This window comes from Cervus elaphus, chromosome X (assembly GCF_910594005.1).
Source record: "Cervus elaphus chromosome X, mCerEla1.1, whole genome shotgun sequence".
NCBI lineage: Eukaryota > Metazoa > Chordata > Mammalia > Artiodactyla > Cervidae > Cervus > Cervus elaphus.
Genome location: NC_057848.1, coordinates 37,809,254 through 37,837,108, shown reverse-complemented (window position 1 = coordinate 37,837,108; position 27,855 = coordinate 37,809,254). Strand labels below are relative to the sequence as shown.

The 27,855-nt window shown below is 37.3% G+C and overlaps 1 protein-coding gene across 3 annotated transcripts in view; it reads right to left on the bottom strand.

The window, feature by feature from the left end:
* HTR2C (5-hydroxytryptamine receptor 2C) overlaps nt 1-27,855 on the bottom strand; it is a 329,358-nt gene that overhangs the window by 63,169 nt on the left and 238,334 nt on the right. The window lies entirely within an intron of this gene.

Below are 27,855 nucleotides of genomic sequence, written 5' to 3'. Positions count from 1 at the left end.
AACTGAAACGCAAAAAAAAACAAAAAACAAAAAAAAATTGTTTAGTGTATGGAGAAAGTCCTGTGACTGACTGAACATGTCAAATGTGGCATGTGAATGTATGGCAAAAACCACCACAATATTGTAAAGTAATTAGCCTCCAATTAAAATAATTTTTAAAAAGGGGGGAAAATAAAATAAGCCCAAAGATAGAACTCAATGTCAATCAACAATTAATAAAGATCTTGTAAAAGATCTCTATCTTATAAAAAAAAAAAAGTGGCTTGTGAAATTCTGTGCTGGAGATTTCTCATTGGACAATGTCCAATGTTCGGGTAGATCTATTGAAGTTGATAGTGATCAAATCAAGACATTAATTTAGAACAGTTAGCCACGTGGGATATAGCTGACATACTCAAAATACCCAAATCAAGCATTGAAAATCATTTGTACCAGTTTGGCTGTGTTAATTGCCTTGAGGTTTGGGCTCCACAAAAGTGAAAAAACCTTTACTGTATTTCTGCATGTGATTCCCTACTGAAATGTAATGAAAACGTTCCATTAAAAAAAAAATTGTGACAGGTGATGAAAAGTGGATACTGTACAATAATGTGCAACAGAAGAGATTGTGGGCAAGTATTGCACCCAATTAGACCAACTGAAGCAGCACTCAATGAAAAGCTTCTGGAATTAGTCAACAGAAAGTGAATAATCTTCTAGCAGTATAACACAAGACCGTATGTTTCTTTGATGACCACGCAAATACTGTTAAAATTTGACTGGGAAGTTCTGATTGAACCACTGTTTTCACTACACACTGCACCTTTGGATTTCCATTTATTTTGGTCTTTACAAAATTTTCTGAATGGAAAAAATTTCAATTCATTGGAAGATTGTAAAAAGCACTTGGGAGAGTTCTTTGTTAAAAACATAAAAAATTTTAGGAAGGTGGAATTATGAAGTTGCCGGAAAGAATGGCAGAAGGTAATGGAACAAAACAGTGAATACATTGTTCAACAAAGTTCTTGGTGAAAATGAAAAATGTCTTTTATTTTTACATAAAAATCAAAGGAACTTTTGGGCCAACTCAATATCTAATCAACAAGGATCTATGACATAGCACAAGGAACTCTGCTCAATATTCTTTAATGACCTGAATGGGAACAGAATCTGAAAAAGAACAGAGATATGTATAACTGAATCACTTTGCCGAACTAATACAATATTTAAAATCAACTATAGTCTAATATAAAATAAAAATTAAAAAAAATATTTTAAGGATTATGTTGCTTTGCCTAGGCCCATACAATGAAATGATGTAACAAGAAAGAAATATTTTTATAGCTTACAACAAGGCAAATGTATACAAAATGTTTCCTGGATTAGTTAATTCAGTAGTATATCATCTTCAGTATACTATATTCTCACAATTTTGTTTCTAAATTTGCAATATGGATGAAACTCACACAGTATTGCCCATAGGCAGAGAGTTTCTCCATAATGAGTGGAAGAAAATCATTTGAGAAGCTCTCTTGGAGTCACTGCCTTATGTCTCATTGGCTAGTGTTGGATCACATGCTTATTCACAGAATGACCAACCATGGAATGACCATTATTATCTTAGACTAAGGAGACTTCAATCTCTGGGGTTGGGAGGGAGGAGGGTCATCTTATCTGAGCACAAAAATCAGAATTCTATCAGCAATAAAGAACGGAAGTGAGGATAAATTTGGAGCAGACAATGAATAGCATCTGCTGTAGTGTACTGTGACTAAAAAGACCCTTTGTTGTCTGACTCAAGCCTATTCCGCTATCCTCATCTTCTCTGCTCTCCCATCTGTATTGGTATTCACTGGGTTCAACTTGAGTCTTTTGTCTTCCTGATTCCTTTGCCTAGGATATGGAGGAAAATGGTTGTACATAATCAACATTATCTGCCAAAACCCATTTCATGTCTGTTATTTTAGCATCCAAGTAAGTCAACTGAGTTAGGAATCAGAAACTCAACCATATTTTGATCTTCCTAAAGCTCCTCACTTTAATAATCTTGCTCATAATCTCTCTCATGATCACCTATTTTATATTGATCCATTATTTTGTGCATCTCAGTGCCTTCTCATACAGTATCTTAGTTGGTTTTTATGCAAGATATGAGCTAGGCAGAGGATACCAGAGAGGTCAAGTGACTTATCCAGGGTCATCCAAATGACTCTTGGATCAAAAATTACTACACATAATTGTGACTCCTTAGGCACTGCTCTATTAATTCTTTCAATTTATTTCATTCACTGATAACTGTGAGCATACTCTCCTTTCTTTGATTTGAGAAACACTGTATTAGATAATCAGAGAAGGCAATGACACCCCACTCCAGTACTCTTGCCTGGGAAATCCCATGGACGGAGGAGCCTGGTGGGCTGCAGTCCATGGGGTTGCTACGAGTCAGACACGACTGAGCGACTTCACTTTCACTTTTCACTTTCATGCATTGGAGGAGGAAATGGCAACCCACTCCAGTATTCTTGCCTGGAGAATCCCAGGGACGGGGGAGCCTGGTGGGCTGCCGTCTATGGGGTCGCACAGAGTCAGGCACAACTGAAGCAACTTAGCAGCAGCAGCAGTACTAGATAATAGGCTTCCCCAGTGTCTCAGATGGTAAAGAATCTGCCTGAAATGCAGGAGATCCAGGTTCAATCCCTGGGTCGGGATGATCCCCTTGGAGAAGGGAATGGCTACCCACTCCAGTATTCTTGCCTGAAGAATTCCATGGACAGAGGAGCCTGGATATAATAACAGGGTATGATTTGGGCAAAAGAACAGAAAAATATATATAAAAAGAGAATGAATTAACTTGAGAGGAAAGTATATTCCAAAACATGTCTAAGTCTCAGTATTCTGGCAGTAGGAAATCAGAGCCCACAGTCCAGTTAAGCCACATATTTTCATAAACCTCAGCACGAAACTTCAGAATGGCTCTGCACCTGCTTCAAAATATTGACAAACAGAGCTCTTTTGAAACAGACAAACCAGGGTGCCCTGGAGTTAGGCTTCAGAGGCTCACTCATGCCCAGCCAGTTTGCAAGATAATGGCAGTAAGCCCAGATGGTCCGCATACTGTGTTGCCTATATTGTACCAGATGGCTGTGGCCTCTGACATTCAAATACCTTATTGAGACATCCATTTTCATTATAAGTTCCCCCACTAAAAAGCAAAAAGCAACCAAAAAGAAATCAATCCCCTTCTGAACTAAAATCAGATATTAAAATAACCATTATCTTTTATCATGAATTAGGTACTTTTGTTTATCTTATTATTGCTTGAGGTGTCACAATATGCTTGCAGAACCAGAAGTGAGGAGTTACTTTAATTCAAACACACCATCTGAAAGAAATTGATCATCTGTGTTTAACTATGTGGGCTTAAATATTTATGTCTAAATATTTGCACAGGTGTTTTTATTTTACACTTTCTATGTAGAAAATGATTGTTGCTCTTTTATTTTTACATCTAAATGGAAATACATCTAATAGGAGACATAGGGTTATGGGTTACCCAGGTGGTGCTAGTGGTAAAGAACCTTCCTGCCAATGCAGGAGACATGTCACCTGGGTCAGGAAGGTCCCCTGGAAGAGGGCATGGCAACCCACTCGAGCTTTCTTGCCTGTAAAATCCCATGGACAGAGGAGCCTAGTGGGCTACAGTTCAAAGGGTCGCAGAGTCAGACATGACTAAAGCAAATTAGCACTCACGCACATGGGGTTATAAGTGAATTAATCAGAAAGATGTGATCAATATTATGAGTCTTATGCTCAGTTTCTTATGTACTTAACAATGTACCCCTTAAGCCTTGCACCCAAATCCTACTTCCATCTTCAGATTTGTTGTCTACATTATATTTACATCAAAATATAGCTTACTGTTGTCCTTTGCCATTGGATCAAATGCTTTGAATTTTTTATTTTTCTACTTCAGAGAATTTATTTTTTAATTTATTTGGAAATCAGTAGTTTAAGGAGTGAAGTGCTTAAAATGAAACTATTCAATGCAACTGCATAGGCTATAAACAGACCTATGGTTGGGTTTGATATTGAGCAACCGAAGTTCTAGCTTGCTCATCAGTAAAGTGAAGATAATAACACCTATTTAAAAGGTTCTAATGATTGAGCACTTATGAAACATAGTTCAGTTCAGTTGCTCAGTCGTGTCCAACTCTTTGTGACCCCATGGACTACAGTACACCAGGCCTCCCTGTCCATCACCAACTCCCAGAATTTACTCAAACTCATGTCCATTGAGTCAGTGATGCCATCCAACCATCTTATCCTCTGTCATCCCCTTCTTCTCCCACCCTCAATCTTTCCCAGCATCTGGGTCTTTTCAAATGAGTCAGTTCTTCACATCAGGTGGCCAAAGTATTGGAGTTTCAGCTTCAACATCAGTCTTTCCAATGAACACCCAGGACTGATCTCCTTTAGGATGGACTGGTTGGATCTCTTTGCAATCCAAGGGACTCTCAAAAGTCTTCTCCAACACCACAGTTCAAAAGCATCAATTCTTCGGTGCTCAGCTTTCTTATGTTTATGAAACATAGGGAATGCTCTAAAACTTATCTTGTGAGGCCAGCATTACCCTGCTAGTAAAATAAGACAAGGATACTACAGGAAAACAAAATTAAAGGATAATAACCCTGAAGAACGTAGATGAAGAAATCCTTAACAAAATATTAGCAAACTGAATTCAACAGTGTATTAAAGGGAGGACATATCTTAATGAAGTAGGATTTTTCCCAAGGGTAAAAGGAGGGTTCAATATCTGCAAATAAATTAATGTAATATGTCACATTATCAAACTGAAGAATAAAAAACATATGATCATTTCAGTAGATGCAAAAAAATTTTTTTTCGACAAAATTCAACACCCGTTTATGAGAAAAACTCTCAACAACATGGATATAGAGTGGACATGCATGCCTGCATGCTTAATCACTCAGTCGTGTCTGAGTCTTTGCGACTCCATGGGCTGTAGCCCACCCATCTGTCCATGGGGATTCTCCAGGCAAAAGTACTGGAGTGGGTTGTAATGTCTTCCTCCAGGGTTGCGTGGATATACTTCAACATAATAAAGGCCATATACAATGTCCACAGCTAACATACAGAACGGTGAAAAGCTGAAAACGTTTCCTTTAAAATCAGAAACAAGACAAGGACATCCACTCTCATCACTCCTATTCAACATAGTATTGGATCTTCCTATACGGATCAATTTGGCAAGAAAATAAGGAATAAAAGGTATCTGAATCAGAATGGAAGAAGTAAAACTATCTCTATTTGCAGATGACATGATATTATATACAGAAAACCCTAAAGATACCACGAAAATACCATTCAAATAATAATTTCAGTCTAGTTGCAGAATATAAAATCAATATACAAAAAAATCTGTTTCATTTTATACATTAATGATCTATCAGAAAGAGAAGCTAAGAAAACAATCTCATTTACATTTTCATCAAGAAGTAAAAAGAAAAGAAAATACATAGGAACCTATTTAACCAAGGAGCTGAAAATCTGTATGCTAAAAACTATAAAATATTGATGAAAGAAACTGAAGAAGGCACAGATAATTCTATGCTCACAGACTGGTTGAATTAATATCAAATTTTTCATATTCCAAACAATCTATATTCAATGAAACCTGCATTAAAATTCCAAAGGCAACTTTTACAGAAATAGATCAAGCAATCCTAAAATCTGTATGGACCCACAAAAGACCCTAAATAGCCAAAGCAGTTTTGAAAAAGAACAAAGCTAGATGCATCACACTTCTTGATTTCAAACTATATTATAAAGCTATACTAATCAAAACAGCATATGAAAGTGAAGTGAAAGTGTTAGTCACTCAGTCCTGCACAACTCTTTGTGACCTCATGGATTGTAGCCCGCCAGGCTCTTCTGTCCATGGAATTCTCCAGGCAAGAATACTGGAGTGGGTTGCCATTTCCTGATCCAGGGGATCGTCCCAACCCAGGGATCAAACATGGCTCTACCACATTGCAGGCAGACTCTTTACCCACTGAGCCACCAGGGAAGCCCTATAGTATTGCATAAAAATGGTCACAAAGGGACTTCCCTGGTGGTCCAGTGGTTAGGATTCTGTGCTTCCACTGCAAGAAACACAGGTTTGATCCCTGACCAGAGAACTAGCATTCCACATGCTGTGCAGTACAGCCTAAAAAAAAAAAAAAAAGACACAGGGATCAGTGAAATAGCTCAGAAATAAACCCAGGCATACATGGTCAATTAATTTATGATAAAGCAGTCAAAAACAGACAACAGAGAAAGGATAGTCTCTCTAGCAATTGATGCTGGGAAAACTGGACAGCCACATGCAAAAGAATGAAACTGGTCCTTGTCTTACTGAATCCATTTGCAATATCACTGCTCCAAGTCTAGTCCAATCCACCATTTTCTCTCATCTGTCCTACTAACTGATTCTCCCTGCCTTCACTCTTGCCCCCTTTCAATACATGGTCTGCAAGGTAGCTTAAAGAATGTTTTCAACATATAAAATTACATGTCATCCCCATTTTCTCTGCTCTAAGTGAAAAAAAAAAATAACCCCTCTTTACCAGAGCCTTAGAAACTTTGCATGATAATATTAGGTTCTTGCCTCCCTCTAAAACCATCTTTCATATCATACTTTCCTTCAATCTAGGGTCTCCTCTCTATTCATGGGTCAAAGCATGTCTTTCCTAACTCTGTACTTCCTGGTCCCTCAGCCTAGAATACACTTTCTTAAAGTGTAAAATGACTGTCCCATTCTCATCACTAAAGCCTCAGCTTAAGTTTCGCCTCTTTAGAGAGGATATTTTGTATGCTGTATGAAGCAGTGATGAATGTTCTTGTCTCAGATCTCCAACAGCAGGGTGAAAAACTGATCAGTTTCTCTCCACGTTCTTCCACTCTGAAGTCATTGCCACCTTGGCACCAAGGTCACAGTTCATAAGTGCTGCTCCCAGCCAATGCCTGGATGTAACAGGGATGCTAAGTCAGGCTCCTTCCTAGGAGGTACAGGACTCCTCTGACAGGTGACTTTGGCTTGAAGACTCCCCATCCGTCAAGACTTTAGTAGAACTTTGATTCTACAATTTTCTCTCCTTCTCTCTCTTCCTCACAGAAGTTAGAGCTACATAGCCGTCACCATCAGGGCCTCTCAGCCTCCTCTGACTCACTCTACATTCTCTCTCACAGGTATTTTTCCCAATAAACATCTTGTACTTCTCAGCTCACATTAGTCTCTATTTCTCAGAGGAACAAGCCTAACATAACCGTATCTAAATGGCTTTCTCAGTCACTATCTCATTTACTTGTTTATGTAATGTAATGTTTATGTTTATGTAATGTAAGAGCCTTAATGTAACCTATAATTATTACTTGTATCTTCGATTGTTGTTTTCCCACTCCACTGTAAGCTCCATGAAGACCTTATTCTTCTTATTTACCCTGTGTCAGCAGCATAGGGTGTGACACTAATTAGGTATTCAATAGATAACTGTTGAATCAATTAATCTATTCATGAAATATTGAGTGGAAAAGGAAAGGACATAGACTAAGGTTTTAATAGTTGTCACTATAGTGAGGAGAGTAAAATTAGGGTACAGTATTAAAATATAAATGTCAAGTTTTACTCTCAAATTTTTAGCAAAAGTATATTTTTCTCACTTAATTTGTACTTTTGAAGAAAGTAAACTAGGTAAGATAGGTAAAAATAAAAAGAAAATATTAACTCATGAAACCATGCAAACAATTTCAAGTATAAATGAAAATAATCCATTTTCATTCAAGATTCTAATAATCTTTTTTAATGAGATTTTTAAATTTATTGTGAACATATATAAAATCCCTCTAATGACTTGCAAGTAAACTGCATACTTGCTTTACATATCCATAATCTAAAAAAAAAAAAAAAAGTAAAGAATAGAATATGACAGGGAAGGAAGAAAAATGCTTTAAGGGTCATTGTATGATAAGATAGAAAGTAGTGCCTAGGCTTCTCTAACCCTCATTTATGGGCCTATGATACTAAGAGAAAAGCTCCCCCAAAGAATTAATGATAGATTTTAAGAAAGGCAAGTTGTCAAGAGAACACCAGGATGTTATTCTAAACATATGATGCTACAGAGCATGCAGTGAGATTATACAGCTTCAGCAACAGAACAGGGTAGGAAGGAAAAGGGTGTCTAACAAGTCAATGTTACCAGATGCCTACTCTGTGTCAAGTGTTCAGTTAGAAAATTTGGATAGTGAGAAAAGCAAGTCAGAGCTCTTAAACTTATAGAACTTCATTTAATGGAGAAGTTTGGTATGAATGAAAATGCATACATATAAATACAGTAAGTTTGATATGTGTGCTCAATCATGTCTGACTCTTTGTGACCCCATGGACTGTAGCCCACCAGGCTCCTCTGTCCATGGAATTTTCCAGGTTAGAATATTGGAGTGGGTTGCCATTTCCTCCTCCAGGGGATCTTCCCAGCCCAGGGACTGAACTGGCATCTCTTGAACTGGCAGGCGGATTCTGTACCACTGTACCACTTAGGAAGCCAATAAGTTCTATAGAGTATAATAAATGCAAGAGTAGTAATGGTAGAAAGGAAAAGTCTCACTTCAATTCCTTATGGAGGGATATTGGAGAGCAAAGTGGTAGGAGCTGAAGCTAGAGAAAGAGGCCAAGGCAAGATATGGAGGGACTTTGGATATCAGTCTAAGTAATTTGGAATTTTTATTAGAGGTCATTGGTCTCCTACGTTTTGATTGTGCATCCCTAACACTTAAAGTAACTGAACATAGACATTCAATGAATGTACATTTTTATATATTCATAAATTGATAAAAATTAATATGCTGTGTACATTATAAAGCATATAGAATATAAATTTTAAGATGAACCACAGTTAATATAAAAATAAATTACACTATTTTCCCTAAAATAGCATAGTCTTGATGACCACTTTAGATAATGGGTGTTAAGGGGGACAGTAAAATGATCAGATTTTTATTTTAAAGATTACTGATGGCAATGTGGATAGATTGCAGCTACTAATAAAGGAACTTAAGGAACGGTTTTGTGCCTATTGTACTTTTGGTGATAAGTAATTGGAAATAACTTGATTTTTAGGGAAATAAAATACTGGGGGTAGATTTCAGAGATACTTTCTAGTAGAATAGGTATGGGGATTTGAATGATTGGATGTGGTTGGATAGGGTCAGTGCAAGGATGAATTGAAGACGCTATCTAGTAATTTAAGATCCATCCCCAATTCCTTATTTTGATATCTGCTGCCAACAGATATCAAACAATAAAACAAGAAAAACAACATCAACAACAACAAAAACAACAAAACAAAGTTAAAAAGTGAGCAGAGTTGAAATTGCCATGGGGATGGATTTCATTTTGGATTTCTGAATTTGAAGTACAAATGTCATCAGTTCCATCGCACAGTTGTGTCCGACTCTTTGCAACCCCATGGACTGCAGCATGCCAGGCTTCCCTTCCATCACCAACTCCTGGAGCTTATTCAAACTCATGTCTGACATCAAGTCAGTGATGTCATCCAACTATCTTACCCAACTTATTTTAACTGTCATCCCCTTCTCCTCCTGCCTTCAATCTTTCCCAGCATCAGGGTTTTTTTTCAATGAGTCAGTTCTTAACACCAGGTGGACAAATGTCACATACAGGTGGAAATGCATGACAGTCAGTCAGGCTCGCAGAAATGAAGTTTAAAGCAAAAATGTGGATAAGAGACTTACTGATAGTTGAAATCATGGGGAATAATATCACAGGCTTTCTAGAGTATCCTCTGAAATTGCTCCTATCATCATTCATAGTTAAATTCAAAATCCACATTTGACCAGGTGTTCTTAATGCTGTACTTAAAATCAGCTAGGGAACCTTTTAAAAAATACCACTATAGGGGGCGGTCCTAAGATGGCAGAGGAATAGGATAGGGAGACAACTTTCTCCCCCACAAATTCATCAAAAGAACATTTGAACGCTGAGCAAATTCCACAAAACAACTTCTGAGTGCCGGCAGAGGACATCAGGCACCCAGGAAGGCAGCCCATTGTCTTTGAAAGGAGATAGGAAAAAATATAAAAGATAAAAAGAGAGACAAAAGAGGTAGGGATGGAGATCCGTCCTGGGAAGGGAGTCTTAAAAAAGAGAGAAGTTTCCAAACACCACGAAACACTCTCACTGGAGAGTCTGTGGCAAGCCTTGGAACCTCAGAGGGCAACATGACCAGGAGGAAAAATAAATAAATAATTAAAACCCACAGATTATGTGCCTAAGGGCAACTCCTAGCAGAGAAATTGCACAGACGCTCAATCCACCACTACCAAGCGGGGACTGGACAGGGAGGCGTGGGCTGCATTGCTTGGGGTAAGGACCAGGCATGAGTGCCCCTAGGGCAATCTGAAGGAACTAACTTGAGATAGAAATCCAGACTGTGGGGTAGCTACCCCGCAAAATGCCCTAACCTAAGACACCTCCAGGCCCGCTTACAAAACAAAGGACTGAGCAGAGCTAGCCGGCTGCAGACCAGCCCATCCCCCGCTGGAGACAGGCAGGGAGGACAGCCAGAGCCAGAAGGGGGCAATCCCGGCCCCAGAGAGGCATCCCCTACCAAACTGCAAGCAGGCTTTGTTGCTAATCAAGACTTCTTGGGATTCTGAATGGTCGACATCCAATGGGAGGGTCGCAGCCAGAGATCAGCTCCCCAGAAGAGATAGACAGCACGCCTGAGAAGGTGCGCCGGTTGTACACCCAGAAAACGGAGCGGCAGGGACAGGGGAGGTGATAAGTTGCAGCCTTCAACTAGGGGCAACTGCGCTCGCCAAGCACCTGGTCACCTGAGCTGCTCAGACAGGGGAAGGGCATAAAACGCAGGCCCAACCAAGTCTGCACCTTTGTGGAATACCCGAGAACCTGAACCTGAGTGGCTTAGAGCTGGGAAGCGCAGGCAACCCAGGGCGCACCTCAGACAGTTCCCAGCAGAGCAACCTAGAGCCTGAACAGTTTAGACTGGGAAAGCACACACGCAATGAGCAGGGGCAAACCCAGTGTGGCCGAGACACTGTGAGCACTCCATACACACGCCAGTGATATTTGTTTGCAATGTTCCTTCCTCCCCACAGCACGACTGAACAACTAAGCCTAAAAAAGTGACCACCACCGCTCCCTTGTGTCAGGGCAAAAATTAGACACTGAGGAGACCAGCAAACAGAAGAAGCTAAAATAAACAGAGGGAACCACTTTGAAAGTGACAGGTGCAATAGATTAAAACCCTGCAGGTCGCACTGACTACATAGGAAGAGGCCTATAGTTATTGAGAAGTATAAGCCGGATCAAGGAACAATCTGAAAATGAACTGAACCCACACTGTCCACAACAACACTAGAGAAAATCCTAGATATATTTTTACTTTTATCATGTTTTAAATAAAAAAAATATATTATTAAGTCCTCTATTACTCTTTTAATTTTCATCTTTATAACCTACTATTACCTTGAGAAAAAAGAGACTCTATTTTTAAAGCAAACTTCATATATATATCTATATATATCTATATATCTATATATATATATATAATAATTTTTGTGACTTTGTTTTTTCTTTAATATTGTAGTTTTGAGAATCTAATCTCTACTCTAGATTTTTAATCTATGCTTTTGGTATTTGTTATCAATTTTTTACCTTTAAGAACCCTATCTTCAGTACCCATTTTTACTTGGGAGCGAGATTATTGGATGGATTTCTCTCTCCACCTTTGGACTCTCCTTTATCTCCAACAGGTCACCTCTATCTCCTCCCTCCCCCTTCTATTCTCTACTCAACTCTGTGAATCTCTTTGTCTGTTCCAGGCTGTGGAGAACACTTAGGGAACTGACTATGAGTTAGATCAGTCTCTCTCCATTTGATTCCCCCTTTTATCCTCCTGGCCATTTCTGTCTCCTTCCTCCCTCTTCTCTTCTCTGTGTAACTCTGTGAACATCTCTGAGGGATGCAGACTGTGGAGAGCACATACGGAAGTGATTACTGGCTAGCTTGCTCTCTCCCCTTTTGATTCCCCCTCTTCTCCTCCTGGTCACCCCTATCTCCCTCCTCCCTCTTCTCTTCTCCGTGTAATTCTGTGTACCTCTCCAGGTTTCCCTCACTGTGGAGAAACTTTTCATCATTAACCTAGGTGTTTTATCATTGGTGCTGTGTAGATTGAGAAGTATTGAAGCTACTGTAAGAATAAGACTGAAAAACAGAGGCAGGAGGCTTAAGTCCAAATCCTGAGAACACCAGAGAACTCCTGACTCCAGGGAACTTTAATCGATAGGAGCTCATCCAATGCCTTCATGCCTCCACTGAAACCAAGCACCACCCAGGGGACAACAAGTTCCAGAGCAAGACACACCACACAAATTCTCCAGCAACACAGGAACATAGCCCTGAGCTTCAATATACAGGCTGCCCAAAGTTACACCAAACCCACTGACATATCAAAACTCGTTACTGGACACTTCATTGCACTCCAGAGAGAAGAAATCCAGCTCCATCCACCAGAACACCGACACAAGCTTCACTAACCAGGAAACCTAGACATGCCACCCGTCCAACCCCACCCACAGTGAGGAACCTCCACAATAAAGAAGAACCACACATTGCCAGAATATGGAAAGGCCACCCCAAACACAGGATTATAAACAAGATGAAAAGGCAGAGGAATACCCAGCAGGTAAAGGAACCGGATAAATGCCCACCAAACTAAACAAAAGAGGAAGACCTACCTGATAAAGAATTCTAAATAATGATAGTGAAAATGATCCAAAATCTGGAAAACTAAATAAAGTTACAGATAAATAGCCTGCAGACAAGGATTGAGGAGAGGCAAGAAATGTTTAACAAAAACTTAGAAGAAATGAAAGAGTCAAGTTATAATGAATAATGCAATAAATGTTCAAAAACACGCTGGAGGGAACCAACAGTAGAATAACAGAGGTAGAAGATAGGATAAGTGAGGTAGAAGATAGAATGGTAGAAATAAATGAAACAGAGAGGAAAAAAGAAAAAAAAAGAATCAAAAGAAATGAGGACAACCTCAAAGATCACTGGGACAATGTGAAACACCTCAACATTCGAATCATAGGAGTCCAAGAAGAAGAAGACAAAAAGAAAGACCATGAGAACATACTCGAGGAGATAATAGTTGAAAACTTCCCTAAAATGGGAAAGGAAATAGCCACCCAAGTCCAAGAAACCCAGAGAGTCCCAAACAAGATAAACCCAAGGCAAAACACCCCAAGACAAATATAAATCAAATTAACAAAAATCAAACACAAAGAACTGACATTAAAAGCAGCAAGGGAAAAACAAAAAATAACACATAAGGGGATTCCCATAAGGATAACAGCTGATCTTTCAATAGAAACTCTTCAGGCCAGAAGGGGATGGCAGGACATACTTAAAGTGATGAAAGAAAAAAAAAACCTATAGTCCAGATTACTGTACCCAGCAAGGATCTCATTCAAATATGAAGGATAAATCAAAAGTTTTACAGACAAGCAAAAGCTGAGAGAATTCAGCACCACCAAGCCAGCTCTCCAACAAATGCTAAAGAATCTTCTCTAGACAGGAAACATAGAATGGGTGTATAAACTTGAACCCAAAACAACAAAGTAAATGGTAATGGGATCATACTTATCAATAATTACCTTAAATGTAAATGGGTTGAATGCCCCAACCAAAAAACAAAGACTGGCCAAATGGATACAAACACAAGACCCCTATATATGTTGTCTACAAGAGACCCACCTCAAAACAAGGGACACATATAGACTGAAAGTGAAGGGCTGGAAAAAGATATTCCATGCATATAGAGACCAAAAGAAAGCAGGACTAGCAATAGTCATATCAGATAAAATAGACTTTAAAACAAAGGCTGAGAAAATAGACAAAGAAGGACACTACATAATGATCAAAGGATCAATCCAAGAAGAAGATATAATAATTCTATATGCACCCAACATAGGAGTACCGCAATATGTAAGGCAAATGCTAACAAGTATGAAAGGGGAAATTAACAATAAAACAATAGTAGTGGGAGACTTTAATACCCCAATCACACCTATGGATAGATCAACTAAACAGAAAACTGACAAGGAAACAAAAACTTTAAATGATATAATAGATGAGTTAGAGCTAATTGATATCTATAGGACATTTCACCCCAAAACAATCAATTTCACCTTTTTCTCAATCGCACATGGAACCTTCTCCATGATAGATCACATCCTGGGCCATAAATCTAGCCATGGTAAGCTCAAAAAAATTGAAATCATTCCAAGCATGTTTCTGACGAAAACGCAGTAAGATCAGATCTCAATTACAGGAGAAAAATTATTAAAAATTCCAACATATGGAGGCTGAACCACATGTTGCTGAATAACCAACAAATCACAGAAGAAATTTAAAAAAAAAAGAAATCAAAATATGCATAGAAACGAATGAAAATGAAAACACAGCAACCCCAAACCTATGGGACACTGTAAAAGCAGTGCTAAGGGGAAGGTTCATAGCAATATAGGATTACCTCAAGAAACAAGAAAAAAGTCAACTAAACAACCTAACTCTACACCAAAAGCAACTAGAAAAGGAAGAAATGAAGAACCCCATGGTTAGTAGAAGGGAAGAAATCTTAAAAATTAGGGCAAAAATAAATGCAAAAGAAACAAAAGATACCATAGCAAAAATCAGCAAAGCCAAAAACTGGTTATTTGAGAAGATGAATAAAATTGATAAACCATTAGCCAGACTCATCAAGAAACAAGGGGAGAAGAATCAAATCAACAAAGTTGGAAATGAAAATGGAGAGATCACAACAGACAACACAGAAATACAAAGGATCATAAGAGACTGCTACCAGCAGCTATATGCCAATAAAATGGACAACTTGGAAGAAATGGACAAATTCTTAGAAAAGTACAACTTTCCAAAACTGAACCAGGAAGAAACAGAAAATCTTAACAGACCCATCACAAGCACAGAAATTGAAACTGTAATCAGAAATCTTCCAGCAGAAAAAAAGCCCAGGACCATACAGCTTCACAGCTGAATTCTACCAAAAATTTAGAGGAGAGCTAACACCTACTCAAACTCTTTCAGAAAATTGTAGAGGAAGGTAAACGTCCAAACTCATTCTATGAGGTCACCATCACCCTAATACCAAAACCTGACAAAGAAGCCACAAAAAGAGAAAACTGCATGCCAATATCACTGATGAACATAAATGCAAAAATCCTTAACAAAATTCTAGCAAACATAATCCAACAACATATTAAAAAGATCATACATCATGACCAAGTGGGCTTTCTCCCAGGAATGCAAGGATTCTTAAATATCTGCAAATCAATCAATGTAATACACCTCATTAACAAATTGAAAAATAAAAACCATATGATTATATCAATAGATGCAGAAAAAGCCTTTGACAAAATTCAACATCCATTTATGATAAAAACCCTCAGAAAGCAGGAATAGAAGGAACACACCTAAACATAATAAAAGCTATATATGACAAACCCACAGCAAGCATTATCCTCAATGGTGAAAAATTGAAAGCATTTCCCCTAAAGTCAGGAACAATGCAAGGGTGCCCACTCTCACCACTACTATTCAACATAGTTTTGGAAGTGTTGGCCACAGCAATCAGAGCAGAAAAAGCAATAAAAGGAATCCATATTGGAAAAGAAGAAGTAAAACTCTCACTGTCTGCAGATGACATGATCCTCTACATAGAAAACCCTAAAGACTCCATCAGAAAATTTCTAGAGCTAATCAATGAATATAGTAAAGTTGCAGGATATAAAATTAACACACAGAAATCCCTTACATTCCTATACACTTGCAATGATAAAGCAGAAAGAGAAATTAAAGAAACAATTCCATTCACCATTGCAATGAAAAAAATAAAATACCTAGGAATATATATACCTAAAGAAACGAAAGACCTATATATAGAAAACTATAGAACACTGGTGAAAGAAATCAAAGAAGACACAAATAGATGGAGAAATATACCATGTGCATGGATCAGAAGAATCAATATAGTAAAAATGAGTATACTACCCAAAGCAATCTAAAGATTCAATGCACTCCCCATCAAGCTACCAACGGTATTTGTCAGATAATTTGAACAAATAATTCCACAATTTGTATGGAAATACAAAAAGCCTCGAGTAACCAAAGCAATCTTGAGAAAGAAGAATGGAACTGGAGGAATCAACCTGCCTGACTTGAGTCTCTACTACAAAGCCACAGTCATCAAGACAGTATGGTACTGGCACAACGACAGAAATATAGATCAATGGAACAAAATAGAAAGCCCAGAGATAAACCCATGCACCTAAGGGCACCTTATCTTAGAGGAGGCAAGAATATACAATGGAGAAAAGACAATCTCTTTAACAAGTCTTGCTGTAAAAACTGGTCAACCACTTGTAAAAGAATGAAGCTAGAACACTTTCTAACACCATACAGAAAAATAAACTCAAAATGGATTAAATATTTAAATGTAAGACCAGAAACTATAAAACTGCTAGAGGAAAATATAGGCAAAACACTATCCAACATAAACCACAACAGGATCCTCTATGACCCACCTCCCAGAATATTGGAAATAAAAGCAAAACTAAACAAATGGGACCTAATTAAACTTAAAAGCTTTTGCACAACAAAGGAACCTATAAGCAAGGTGAAAAGACAGCCTTCAGAATGGGAGAAAATAATAGCAAACAAAGCAACAGACAAATAATTAATCTCAAAAGTATATAAGCAACTCCTGTAGCTCAATTCCAGAAAAATAAACAACCCAATCAAAAAGTTGACCAAAGAACTAAATAGACATTTCTCTAAAGAAGACATACAGATGGCGAACAAACACATGAAAAGATGCTCAACATCACTCATTATCAGAGAAATGCATATCAAAACCACAGTGAGGTACCACTTCACGCCTGTCAAAGGCTGCTATCCAAAAGTCTACAAGCAATAAACACTGGAGACAGTGTGGAGAAAAGGGAACCCTCTTACACTGTTGGTGGGAATGCAAACTAGTACAGCACAATGGAGAACATTGTGGAGAACAATGGAGATTCCTTAAAACACTGGAAATAGAACTGCCATATGACCCAGCAATCCCACTGCTGGGTATACACACTGAGGAAACTAGAATTGAAAGAGATACATGTACCCCAATGTTCATCACGGCACTGTTTATAACAGCCAGGACATGGAAGCAACCTAGATGTCCATCAGCAGACGAATGGATAAGAAAGCGGTGGTACATATACACAATGGAATATTACTCAACCATTAAAAAGAATACATTTGAATCAATTCTAATGAGGTGGATGAAACTGGAGCCTATTATACAGAGTGAGGTAAGCCAGGAACTAAAACACCAATAAAGTATACTAACGCACAATTGCACTCATCTCACATGCTAGTAAAGTAATGCTCAAAATTCTCCAAGCCAGGCTTCAGCAATACGTGAACCGAAAACTTCCAGATGTTCAAGCTGGTATTAGAAAAGGCAGAACAACCAGAGATCAAATTGCCAATATCTGCTGGATCATTAAAAAAGCAAGAGAGTTCCAGAAAAACATCTATTTCTACTTTATTGACTACGCCAAAGCCTTCGACTCTGTGGATCACAATAAACTGAGGAAAATTCTGAAAGAGATGGGAATACCAAACCACCTGACCTGCCTCTTGAGAAACCTGTATGCAGGTCAGGAAGCAACAGTTAGAACTGGACATGGAACAACAGACTGGTTGCAAATAGGAAAAGGAGTACATCAAGGCTGTATATTGTCACCCTGCTTATTTAACTTATATGCAGAGTACATCATGAGAAACACTGGGCTGGAAGAAGCACAAACTGGAATCAAGATTGCAGGGAGGAATATCAATAACCTCAGATATGCAGATGACACCACCCTTATGGCAGAGAGTGAAGAGGAACTGAAGAGCCTCTTGATGAAGGTGAAAGAAGAGAGTGAAAAAGTTGGCTTAAAGCTTAACATTCAGAAAACTAAGATCATGGTATCTGGTCCCATCTCCCACCTCGTGGGAAATAGATGGGGAGACAGTGGAAACAGTGTCAGACTTTATTTTTTGGGGGTCCAAAATCACTGCGAATGGTGACTGCAGCCATGAAATTAAAAGATGCTTATTCCTTGGAAGGAAAGTTATGACCAACCTAGATAGCATATTAAAAAGCAGAGACATTACTTTGCCAACAAAGGTCCATCTGGTCAAGGCTATGTTTTTTCCAGTGGTCATGTATGGATGTGAGTTGGACTGTGAAGAAAGCTGAGTGCCGAAAAATTGATGCTTTTGAACTGTGGTGTTGGAGAAGACTCTTGAGAGTCCCTTGGACTGCAAGGAGATCCAACCAGTCCATCCTAAAGGAGCTAAGTCCTGGGTGTTCATTGGAAGGACTGATGCTGAAGCTGAAACTCCAGTACTTTGGCCACCTGATGCAAAGAGTTGACTCACTGGAAAAGACCCTGATGCTGGGAGGGATTGGGGGCAGGATGAGAAGGGGACGACAGAGGATGAGATGGTTGGATGGCATCACCGACTCGATGGGCATGAGTTTGAGTAAACTCCGGAAGTTGGTGATGGACAGGGAGGCCTGGCATGCTGTGGTTCATGGGGTCGCAAAGAGTCAGACACAACTGAGTGACTGAACTGAACTGAAGTGAATGCATATATATGGAATTTAGAAAGATGGTAATTATAACCCTGTATGCGAGACAGCAAAAGAGACACAGATGTATTGAACAGTCTTTTGGACTCTGTGGGAGAGGGAGAGGGCAGGATGATATGGGAGAATGGCATTGAAACATGTAAATTATCATATGTGAAATGAATCACCAGTCCAGTCTTGATGCATGAAGCAGGGTATCAGGGCTGGTCCATTGGGATGACACAGATGGATGGGATGGTGAGGGAGGTGGGAGGTGGTTCAAGATGGGGAACACATGTACACCCATGGAGGATTCAAGTCAATGTATGGCAAAACCAATACAATATTGTGAAGTAAAATATATAAACAAATAAATTTTAAAAAAAGGACAAGTTAAGTCAATTGGCTATGGGAAGTAAGAGAACGAGTCTAAAATAATCCTCAGACTTCTTTTGGGGTATATGGGAGATGCTGTTACTTTGAGAACACACTTGAGAAACAAAAGTGTAGGAGGAGGGGATAATGAAAATGAGAGAAAGGTGATGAGTACAAGCTTGGTGAGATGGCATTTGAAATATACATACCTAACATTCATCTCAATACAGCTTAAGCTAGAGATCTGGATAGATAATCTAATGAAATAAATAGAAGTATTTGTTTGAGATCCATCAGTAGATAGACTTTAAGATATTTCTGTGGATGAAGTAAGCCAGGAAAAGTGTGTTAGTGGTTGGAATGGACAGAATGTTAGGAAGAGTGAGAGTAAAGTAGAAAGTGAATGGAATAAGAGCAGACAGAAAGATGGAAGAAAACCAAAGAAAACTGATGTAGCATGCAAAGGATGAGAGAATTAGGAAAGCATTTTCCATTGTTTCAAATGACACAGGGAGAGCTAGAGTTGGAAACATAATTCTTAAAATTTGGTCCATGGGTACCTCAGTGTCTCTAAGAATATCAGTGGTTTTATGAAGTCAAAACAATTCCCATAATAATACTAATATTTTATTTGCTGTTTTTACTGTGTGGTTACATGCTGCAAAATAATGGTGAGTAAAACTGCTGATTTGTTGTTGTTGTTGTCACTCAGTTGTGTCTGACTCTTTGCGGCCCCACGGACTGCAGAACATCAGGCTGATAACCTTAGCATGAGGTCAAACTAGTGATACTGAATTGTAAAAGTAGTCCTTGCATTGCTTACCACCACATAGTTTCAGGGGGGAAAATGAGCCAATTTTACTTAAGAATGTCTTTGATGAAGCAGTAGAAACTAATACTAATTTTATGAAATTTTGACCCTTTTAATAATCTATGCAATGAAATGGAAGTATACATAGAGCACTTCTGCTGCATATTGACATAAGATGGTTGCTTTGTGGAAAAGCAAATCTATTTCTAAATAGATATAATTCATATAAACAAAAGTTCTTTGGGGTCTTCAATAACATTTAAGTGTGTACAGATCTCCTGAGACCAAAAACCTTGATAAGTAACAATTATTTAATAAATGATTAAGACGTCACTAATGAATTCACAGAGATAGTTTCAGTAGAGTGACAAAGCTGCAAGATTAATTCTTATGAGATAGATTATAGATAGTGGTAAGGAGGACATGAAAGTGACTAATAAGATTGCTGTATGGTCTGAGAGACAGCGTGGCCATAATCTAGGAAGTATTTTTTAAAAATTCAGTTATTTCTTCTAAATTTATAAATATAAAGAGACCCCTATCAAAATAAACAAGCTTTTAAACAAGCTTTTAAAATGGAAGTAAAGTTAATGTTAAAGCTCATAGGGAAAATTAAACATCTTGGAATTTCTAGACAAGCTCTGAAAAACAAAAGCAATGAGTGGTGATTAATTATATCAGATGATAACATTTATTATAAAACTTTCATAATTAAAACAGTGTGGAATTAGCACATAAAAAGACACACAAATAGGATAGAATATAAACTTCAGAGATAGGCTCAGATATGTAAGAATATTTCACATGCTATAAAGATGGCATCATATATCAGATTAGATCGACTTTTTGAGTAACAAGCATGAGACAACTGAATGGTTATATGGAAGGAGATAAAATTAAATGGATATCTCACCACAGACAAACATAAACTCCAAATGGATTGGGGGCCTAAATGTAAAAAAAGGAAGAAAACATGAGTAATGTATTGTTTAACCTGACTATGAGAAGAGAATATATAACTATAACTGAACATAGGAAATTTGATCGATAAAATGAACAGCAAAATAATAATAATAATAATTTTGCCTGGCAAAATCACCATTAGATATAGCAATAGTGATCACAGTATTTTCATTTACATGTGAAATGTGTATTATTTTTGATGTAAAAAGAGTTTCAAAATTGAGAAATAAAGATATGAAAAACAGAAAAATGAGCAAAACACACACTTTGTGAAAAACTGGATTAATAATGACAAACGTGAAAACAAGCTCAACTTCAGCTATAATAAAATAGTTAAAACTATACTTAGATAGCATATCTCACCTATTAGATTGGCAAAAATTTAAAGTTTTAACTACACTTCATTAGCAAGATTTGGGACAAATCCACTGTCTTGACTTCATTAGCTCAACCCCTAATGAAATGTATATGTGTACATTTATCTCTTGATAAATCAACTCTGCTTCTTGGAATTTTTGCTGAAATTAAACTTCCAAAAATACGAAACACACAGAGTTAGAGAGAGAATGATATGAACATTATTTCTTGTGGAATTACTGGTAATTGCAAAATATTAGAAACAACTTAAATACTCATATTACACAGGAGATTGATTAAATAAATTATGATATATCTGTAAAATACAGTCCTAATGAGTATTAGAAAAAGGAATTAAATAGAGTGCTTAGATCATTTACATGATATCTGGGTTTACATCTATCATCTTCCTATGAATTGATAGAGGGTGATTTCCAGGACATATTACCAAATAAAGAACAGCAAAGTGTTAACATGTATGTAATATTTTATCTTTTATTTAAGAAAGGATAAACAGAAATATATATGTGTTTTTTTTTTTTTTTGCAAAAATAAACTTCAAAGTATATTCCAGAAATCAGTGAATGGGTTAACCAAGGGAGAAAAGAAAGAGTGACATTTCTCTGAGTATACCATTTTCATACTTTTTACTTTTGGGACATTATATTAAGGTGTTTTTTTTTTTTTTAAGTTTTTACATATTAAAAATCTCTGAGGTTTTATGTATTAAAAAACAAAGGCAACAAGATAGGGTAAATCAATACTGAACGTATACAAAAACCAAAACAATCCCTAACTGTAAAGAATTGGTAACAGAACCACATAGAAGAAAAAAATTCATCCTAATTCTAGCAGTTTGGACACAGAGCTTTGACCTATATCCTCAGTGGGAATCATTCTAAAGACAGAAAGCATTGTAATGCAATTTTAAATGTAGCATTTTATTTACTGAGTGGCATGAGGATAGAAATTCTGAAATGAATTTGTATATTGTAGGATTTAGAAAATATAAATAGTAAATAAATATATAGATGCTTTTGAGGACCACATTACTCACTGTGAGAAAAATGAGGAATAACAAGGAATTGGGAAAGTAGTGGAAGAGTCTTGTGTTACTGGATAGGAATTAAACACATAGATATATAGAAGTAACCATATCCTAGTAGCAATGCCTATACCAAGATTTCTTATTGGTTTATAAAACAGCTGACCACTAAAAAAGGGGGGGGGTTTCCTTGGATGAAATAACTGATTTTAAAACTGGGACATGGAAAAGAGAGGGTAAACCTGGTAAAATCAATGGCAGAAAGTAAGGAAATGCTCAGAGTACTGATGGGACATATCAAAGGGGTTCTCATTGGACAAATCTGGGATGACTTGAGCATCAAAATAATTAAGGATAGGAATGAATTAAGTTACATTGATTACAAAAGAATTCAGGAATCTTTACCAATACAAATAAATAACAAAGTGAGCAAGAAAATTCTTCCTTACAGTATGCCAACTAATAAAGAAAGGAAGAAAGAACAATAAAGTGAGAAAAATGATCAGTCTACAATCACATAATAATAAATGGTTCAGAGATGAGTCATCAGTGGATTCTAAGTCCATTGGGTCAAAGCTTATTGACAAATAATTTCTTAATTTACAAATGTATGTAGATTTTTCTGTTTACCTTTTGGTAAACATTTCTATTTCATTTGAATTTGAATCATTTTATGACTCCAACACTTGAAATTTATTGAGAATTAACTTATGGTCAAATATATGGTCAATTTTGAGAAATATTTCTTATGTAAATGACAGAAATATGTATTTTTAACTTGTTAATGAGTTCAGTTTTTTCATTGTCCTCATACAATCACTGAAAAGAGTGTGTTAAAATCTTATACCATGATTGCAGATTTGTCTGTCTTTACAATTCCGTCCATTTTTGACTTAGTAATGTTGAGGCCATATTATTACACATATACATGTTTATTATTCTGTGTCTTCCAAATGAACTAAATCCTTCATCATTATGAAGTAACTTTTCTTTAAAATTATTATTTTTTGCTGAAAAATATATCCTGGTAAATTGTTAACATAGCTACACAGTCTTTCCATTGGTTAGGGCTTTTGTGGAGTACCTTTTTAATCCTTTACTTTCCTTGTGATTTTTATATGCTTCTTATAAACACCTAGATTATTTTTTCAACTCTTGCCTGAGAGTCTTAGAATATTTACTCCTATCTACAGTGAATATACTATGGATATATTTGGTTTTAATTCTGCCATCTTAGTACATGTTTCTATATTTTGCCATCTGATTTGTGTTTCTTTTCTTTTCATCCTTTATTGCCTCCTTTTGGATTTATTATATTATTCTCTAATATTTTTCTATAAATTTGGAAGTTAAACATTTCTTCTCTATTAGTGATTACCTCTGAATGGACATGTTATACTTAGTCATCAAACCTTAATATTAAATATCATTTTTACTTTTCTCCTGAACAATGAAAAAGTTTACTTTCAACCCTCTCTTCTTATATGCTATTGTTTTGTGAATTTTAGTTTCATTAATATACTGAGATCCATAAAAAGTATTATTGTTTTATAAGTCAATGTTTATGTTTAACTTCACATTTACCATTTGCATTGCATTTAGTTGCTTCCTGCATCTCCAACCCTCCATTTGTGGCCATTTTGCTTTGTTTGAAGAATATCCTTTATTATTTTGTTAAGTAAGAGTCTGCTTTTGTCATGTTCTCTTAGTTTTTGTTTGTCTGATAATGTCTTTATTTCACTTTGATTCTTGAGTGATTCTATAATTTTGCTGAATATATGATTCTAATTTAGCATTCACTTTTTAAAAACTTTATTTTGTTTTAGGCTATAGCTGATTAATAATGTTGTGATAGTTTCAGGTGAGCAGTGAAGGGACTTAGTTATACATATATCAATTCTACATATATTGACACTATCATTTGAATGGTAGTGTTGAAGGTAGTGTTGAATGGTAGTTCTCACTGTTGTTGAGAAGGCATTCATCCAACTTATCATTGCACTACTGAACTGAACTTTATCTTTTTTTCTTTAAGGTTGATTTATATTTTATCTTTTTCTGCAGTGTCACTATGATGGCTCTAAACGTGGACTGCTTTTTATTCATTCTGCTTGAGACTTGTTGAGCTCTTTAAATGTGAGTATCTGTGTCTTTCATCAATTTGAAAAGCCATTATTTCTTCAAATCTTGCTTTCCTACCATTCTTTTCTCACCTTGTGGAACTCTTCTAATTTTATACTGTGTGTCTATTATCTTCTTATTTTCTCTTTTATAACCTTCCAATTTCCCTTGCTTCATTCATCACAGTTTCCTGTAACTGACATCCAGCAATGCTCTCTTAGCGTTCTCATCCAGTAATGCTTTCTCTTGTCTAATCTGTCTTTGAGTTCTAAAGTTTTCATGCTAATGTTTAAGTTCCACATTTTCTCATTGTTTATTGATTTTGTATCTTAAATGTCATGCTTTATAGTTTGCAGTTTCTTGCTGAAATATTTAAGTTCAGCTTATAATTTTCATGTGCTGTGCTGTGCTTAGCCACTCAGTTGTGTCTGACTCTTTGTGACCCTGTGGACTGTAGCCTGCCAGGATCCTCTGTCCATGGGTAGTTTCCAGGCAAGAATACTGGAGAGGGTTGCCACGCCCTGCTACAGGGGATCTTCCCAACCCAAGGATCAAACCCAGATCTCCCACATTGCAGGCAAATTCTTTACAATCTGAGCCACCAGGGAAGTCCAAGAACACTGGAGTGGGTAGCCTATACATTCTCCAGGGCATCTTCCTGACTCAAGAATCGAACTGGGGTCTCATGGATTGCAGGCGGATTCTTCAACAGCTGAGCCACCAGGGAGGCTCTAATTTCCATGTGCACACTACAAACAAAACACATTGTCTTGTTTTCTTCATATCGTCTTGTTTATTCTTTTCCAATGAGTCCTTCCAATGAAGGACTGATATTGAAGCTGAAACTCCAATACTTTGGCCTCCTCATGTAAAAATTGACTCATTGGAAAAGACCCTGATGCTGGGAAAGATTGAAGGCAGGAGGAGAGGGGACAACAGAGGATAAAACGATTGAATGGCATCCCCAACTCAATGGACATGAGTTTGAGCAAGTTCCGTGAGTTGGGGATGGACAGGGAAGCCTGGCATGCTGCACTCCATGGGGTTGCAAAGAGTTGGAAATGACTGAGTGACTGAACTGAACTGATATGGTTCATGTCGTCTTGTTTCTTCATGTGCCTGTTTATCATTGTATTTCAGTTACAGGATTTAAAAGTAATTGAAAGAAACAATTTCAAGCCTAGGATATTTTTTTTTTGCTTATATTAAGAAAATTAGAAAGGTCAAGAATATAAAATCACTTTATTCCAATTTCCAGGCTCAATATTTTTTTGGTTACATAGGTGACTTGAACAAAGCCTGAACTCCATGTCAATGGTGGTTTAATTCTGCTTCATCTGTATTTCTAGTGTACAGGCCTTTGGGATCCAAAAATAAGCTCAAGTCAGTTGACCTTTGCCAGGCTCATGAGATTAGAATGAGCTTCTCAACCTGTTATCACATCTTCAGGTTTGCAAATGCTTCATTAGCAGACATGACCCAAAAGTCATACTCATTTTTCTGGATTTCTGTCTTTCTGGATGTCTCACTATTTTATTATATTCTCAATGCCTATAATATTTTTTTCCATATTTTTGTTATCTTTAGCATAAGAATCTGTCTAAATTACCCAGGCTGTAATTGTTAGAAGCTAATGCTTTTGTAATTATTAGAAGCTAATTGGTGCTTTTGAAATGTGGAGAAGACTCCTGAGAGTCCCTTGGACTGCAAGGAGATCCAGCCAGTCCATCCTGAAAGAGATCAGTACTGGGTGTTCATTGGAAGGACTGATACTGAAGTTGAAATTCCAATACTTTGGCCACTTGATGTGAAGAGCTGACTCATTGGAAAAGACCCTGATGCTGGGAAAGATTGAAGGTGGGAGAAGGGGATGACAGAGAATGAGATGGTTGGATGACATCACAGACTCGATGGACATAAGTTTGAGTAAGCCCTGGGAGTTGGTGATGGACAGGGAAGCCTGGCATGCTGCAGTTCACGGGGTTGCAAAGAGTCAGACACGACTGAGCAACTGAACTGAATTGAATGCTTCAATATTCTGATTTAATTTAGCTGTGTATTTCTTTTGTAAGCACCACAAGAATTAACATCTTCCTAGAGAAGCTCTTCAGGATGGAGATGGTAAAATCTGTAAACCTTTGAACATGTAGTTCAAATTGTGTATATAGGTTCACTTTTCTTTCTGGGAGATGTTTCATTGCTTTTTATCTAAAAGTGTGTGTGTGTGTGTGTGTGTGTGTGTGTGTGTGTGTGTGTGTGTGTGTGTAGCCACCTATAATAGAACAATCTTAAAACTTAAATTTATTTTATCAATAAACCCAGAGTCAAAAATCTTTCGATGATATCAGAAACGTGGTCTTGATCTCATAAAATTTACTGGAATCTTTTACAGAAACGTAACTTTGAAGAAGAATTATTTAATGAGACACTAACTGTAAATTTCAACTGGAAGAGAAAAAATAAAAGGAAAAAAAATGGATTGTAAAAGCCCTTATATGCCAATCAGTTAAATTTTGTGACTTGAATATTAGCGTCCCATCACTTCACGGCAAATAGATGGGGAAACAATGGAAACAGTGACAGACTTTAATTTTTTGGGCTCCAAAATCACTGCAGATGGTGACTGCAGCCATGAAATTAAAAGATGCTTAATCCTTGGAAGAAAAGCTATGACCAACCTAGACAGCATATTAAAAACCAGAGACATTACTTTGCCAACAAAGGTCCATCTAGTCAAAGCTATGGTTTTTCCAATAGTCATGTATGGATGTGAGAGTTGGACTCTAAAGAAAGCTGAGCACCAAAGAACTGATGCTTTTGAACTGTGGTGTTGGAGAAGACTCTTGAGAGTCCCTTGGACAGCAAGGAGATCCAACCAGTCCATTCTAAAGGAAGTCAGTCCTGCATATTCACTGGAAGGACTGATGCTGAAGCTGAAACTCCAATACTTTGGCCACCTGAAGCGAAGAAGTGACTCATTGGATGAGACCCTGATGCTGGGAAAGACTGAAGGCAGGAGGAGAAGGGGACGACAGAGGATGAGATGGTTGGATGGCATCACCGACTCAATGGACGTGAGTTTGAGTAAACTCCAGGAGTTGGTGATGGACAGGGAGGCCTGGTGTGCCGCAGTCCATGGGGTTGCAAAGAGTCAGACATGACTGAGTGACTGAACTGACTGACTGAACTGAAGGCATGCATATTTTAAATATAAGCTATAAGATGATCATTTTTCTCCCTTCAACTTCCCCCAAATTTTCAAAGAAACCAATAAATGTTTTTCTTTTTGTATAACCAGAATTCAAGGATATATTTAAAAACATGGGGGAAATAGTATATTTTAAGTAGATTAACAGTATAAATTTAGACATGTTTACTTTGTGAAGATTTGTATTGCACTA